Genomic DNA, 5139 nt, shown 5'->3' with positions numbered 1-5139 from the left:
ATATCTTTTCTTTTGGGTTAGTAGACAGTCACTAACCATGAAAGACTTTCTATGACTACCAAACTAAAACAAGTCTAAAGAGAGAGGAAGGTTGAGATAATGAAAGGTTGACAAAAACTTTTGGGAGAATTGGATAACATACGCATGACGTTTTGCTCATGTGGTGAGCCTAGAATGGTGCCAATTGGCAAATCCCAAAGTCCAAAAGCTTGATCAAAGGCCTTACGGTTTTGGAGATTTGCCTTTGTGAACACGAATGGCTTAAGTACACGAGTGGTTGGATCTTCTTGTGGGAGTTTTAAGTTAAGTTTGACAAAGATTGGGTACTAGCTATCTGTACTGAAAAAAATGCCAAGATGGCTGCATTTTTTGCTTACATTTAGTCATTACATCAGTTCAAAAGGTAGACTAATCCATGCCTTCCCCCACCCTCCCACAGTCATATTTTCAAATGAAATGACTTAATCATTCTTGTTACGCGTCTTATTTGAACTTCAATTGGATTCTAGCTAGGGGGCCACATATATTAACCAATTGATTCTGAGATTGTTGGTGGCGTGTTTAAGTACTTCGAGGAATCTGACGAAATTTTACATGTAGTTGAAGCCGACATAACAGCATAACAGCATGGTTCATGTCCATATAAATATATGTAGATTTTACGTAGTGATGATGACATATATTGGAGCATGGCATCCTGAGACCGTGTGAAGTGCAAAAGACGTCATCGTTTTCAAATTTATTCGAATACTTTCTTCTTTGAATTATAATAAGATAAAATAACTTATTAGAACAATTAAATTTAAGCCCTTCAAATCAACACTTCATCGATTATAAATTTAATATTTTTTCATAAAAATGTTAAATTTAAACTTTTGAAATGAGAAGATAAGATTACATGTTGGTGTATTTTTAAAATAAAATGTCGCCTCTTCATATAAAAAGTTATCTTACCACAAAGGTTATGTTATAAAATGAAAAGCTATTTTAGTTAAAAAGTTATGTCATATAGTGCGACTATTGAATTGTAGGTGAATTTTTTCATGTGAACAGTTATGTTTCTTGATAAAGTGAAATGTTGAAAAAATTCCTTTTTAACCAAAGGTTATGAAACAATTAAAAAACACCATAACTAAAAAATTTGAATATAAAAAGTTAACTTTTCATATTGTAACTCAAAGATTATATATTATGTCTTATAAAAAACACCTTAATTCAAACCCTTCAAATAAACACTTCATCGGTTATAATTTAATATTTCTTCATAAAAGTATTAGATTTGAATTTTTAAAATGGGAAGATAGGATTACTTGAATGATTAAAGAGAGTTATCTCTCTTTTCATGTAAATCAATTCAAATTTAAGTGATGTATTAATTGTATAATAGAAATTAAGTTTTTGATTTGCTACTTCGACTTTTTATTAGTTTTAGTTTAATTTGTTATTTTCTTCTTACAAAATTATTAAAGGAAAAAGGCATAACATATAAAAAAAACTCTGAATTATTCAGGAAAATTTAAATAAAACTTTATTCTTTTATTATATAATCAAGACTTTATATTTTTATTTTAAGCGAAATGAACTTTTATAACTAATAGTTTACTAACTGTTATTAGTTAAAATACCAATTGTCATTCGATATCATGTGATGCTGATGTGGTATGTTAACATGCTATTAAATGTTTTACATTTATTATTAACATTAAATGTTTTTTACTTTTTATATTCAAAAGTTTTGTTAAAAATATAAAAAATAATTAACGCAATAATCAAATGGTACTTAAATTGTCCAGTATTCCTTCGTTGGAAACATAGGTTCTTAATTCATGTGATCGGCTTAATTTTCTTTTCCAGATTGAAGTTAGGCAGCATTCCTACGTCCAAGCCTCAGGTTTGCCAAGCTCAGACCCAATAAGCTGGCCTTATTGGGCTCTGCCCTGCCCACCATCACCATTTTTTATTATTCCACTTAAATTGTTTCGAATTTCCTTCACTCAAATAACAAATAAAAATTTTTCCTTGAAAGCATAATTTCAGAAATGGCCCTCAAATTTTGTCAAAATATGTAATACAACTTATCTCTTTTATTAGATTCAATTAGGGATGGCAATGGGTTACAAGGTACCAGTGGATACCTGACCCGATTACAGAGGGTTAAGGTATCTTATAACCGGGTTTATGATGCTTTCGGATAACGAAATCGAGTTCGGGTACCACCTCTTGAGTACTCGCTATCCGAATCCAATTACCATTTATAAATATTTTATTATTATTTCAATACTTGAATTAAAATATACAATTTTTATCAACTTTACAAGTAATTCTTTTTGTTAAAAATTAACAAATATATGAAAAGTGTGGTTACTCTAATAATTAATATGATGACATTAATATATTTAAATTAAAAATTATTAGATTATTAATTATGTTTAAATAATATGAATACATATCATATTATAAAGGAATATAATTACTATTATATGTATACTTTTAATATAAATATATTTACTTTCTATTTTGTGTTAACATTACAAAAATTATAACTTATAAAATTATTAATTATAATATATATACCATTGTTTATATAAACTTATAATTTATATACTTAAAAAGAGCTTTTGAGATCAGAATAGTTTTGGAACCTAACTATTTGTTTTTTTAATTTTATGAAATTAAAGACAAATCCATATATTTAATTAAATTAATTTATGAAAATATGATTATTAATTAATTTGTAATGTCTTTTAATATATATAGTTTATATATTGTGTTAATTTATAAAAAATATAATTACTATTATATGTATATTAAAATATTTTTAGTATATATATTTTTAATATAAACATATTTACTTTCTATTTTGTGTTAACTTTATAAAAATTATAACTGATAAAATTATTAATTATTGTATATATACCTTTGTTTATATAAACTTATAATATATAAAGCTAAAAAGAAATTGTGAGATTAGAATAGTTTTGAAACCTAGTTATTTTTTAAAATTTCATGTAATTAAGGACAAACTCATATAGTTAATTAAATTAATTTATGAAACTATAATTATTAATTAACTTGTCATATCTTTCAATATATATACTTTATATATATTAGGTTCATTTATAAGGAATATAATTGCTATAATATATATTAAAATACTTTAAGTGTATATATATATATATATGTACTTTAAATATAAACATATTTACTTTCAATTTTATGTTAACATTACAAAAATTATAACTTATAAAATTATTAATTACAATATATATATCTTTGGTTATATAAACTTATAATATATAAATCTAAAAGGAAGTTGAGAGACAAATCCATATAGTTAATTAAATTAATTAATGAAAGTATGATTATTAATTGACTTGTAATGTCTCTTAATATATATACTTTATGTACATTGGGTTCATTTATAAGTAATATAATTACTATTATATATAAATATTAACAGTATTTTAGTATATATACACTTTAAATATAAGCATATTTACTTTCTATTTTGTGTTAACATTGCACAAATTATAACTTATAAAATTATTAATTATGTTTGAGATATTTTTTTTATTCTTTAAATTTAAATTTTATTATTTATGTATTTTTATTAATTTAATTATTAGTAAGTTATATAAAATATGTAAGAAAAATATTATTATATATGAATACGGGTATGGATTCTGGTTCGAGTAGTTGGGTACCCATGAATAGCATTTTAAAATTTTTTTACATAATTGGATATTTAAACGGGTTAAGATAATTATAGGGTAGTGGAGATGTATTAGGGTTAGGGTTATGGTTAGGGTAGCAATTTCAAAAATATTTGGATAGTTAATAAAATTCGAGTACTTTACTTTTTATATGGTTAAAGTTCAGGTATCTTAAAATTAACAAATATCCTATCCATTCATATATTCAATTAAACCCTGGTACTATGTAAGTCCAATAAAACTCTATTTTGGTGGAATCTGCAAACATCATTATCAGATCTGACTTTTTATTCTTGAGGATGATGTTTTTTGGTCCCTCAAGATTGATAGGAATCTAAAACTAGGAGAGAGGAAGAAGAAAAAGGATAATAATATGCAATTCAAGACTCGATTAATTACCACATAAATTATGATTTGTGGCTAAATTTTGCCACGTTACATCTGATAATGAATTTAACAATATAATTAAAAAAATGTTACTTTTATTGGATCAAATTAGAATGTACATTAAAGATAGGTCCATCGGACCACAACAGACGCTGTCATTCTATAGAATAGAATGATAGCTTTATTCTTCCGATCACTCAGTCATGAATTTTCCTGGTTCTTTTACCCATTTGATTCAATACTAACGAAATCATCTTCTTTTCTCTTAGTTTATTAACCAAAAAGCATACACGCTTTCCATCTTTTCCCGTCAATCAATAATTCAGTATGAAAAGTCTTTCTTGAAACGAAAAAAACGTGCATGTAAAACGAAATAGAACCAAATATCATCACATGATTTGACAAGAGATGAAAATGAATATTACGAAAGCAATTTCAATTTTTCCAACGTGGGGTTGGAAAGGAGTGATCACTACTTGGGTGGTTGGTGTTAATTGTGCAATTGATGAATACAGGTTCCATCAACAATAAAGCAATTTGGGATATTTTTCTTGCATGGCTTATCAAAAGAAATGTATTTATACAAGTGTTGTGACTGAATACTGAATATTATATGTAGAATTAACTAACTATTTCAACAGTCACATGCCTCCTTCAATAACGTTTCAAAAGCCACGAAAGCACCACTTAAGCAACAGACATTCTTCCTTGTCAAAATTGGCCCATCAACTTAAGCTCACTGTCATTTCTGCTTAAATGACTTCTTGCACTTGTCGAGAATGAATATTTACAATGCTCATCTTGCTAATTCTTAGTTTAAGGGTTATGATTCCAGCAAAGATTAAACCAGTCAGCAAAATGGGAATTGAAATCCAGTAGCTGCATGGAGAAAATAAAGCTTTAATCTTTCGAATTTTATATATAATGCATGACTTCAGAAGTTTTGCCGCTTTGGGTTTAAAATATTGCTTGGGCCCTCTACGAATGCTTCTCACCGCAGAATGTCAGTTTGAGATCTTTGATTAGAAGTAAGAGATCT

The sequence above is a fragment of the Theobroma cacao genome, chromosome 7 (assembly GCF_053813885.1).
Source record: "Theobroma cacao isolate CCN51 chromosome 7, ASM5381388v1, whole genome shotgun sequence".
Classification (NCBI taxonomy): Eukaryota; Viridiplantae; Streptophyta; class Magnoliopsida; order Malvales; family Malvaceae; genus Theobroma; species Theobroma cacao.
This window is presented reverse-complemented; position numbering follows the sequence as displayed.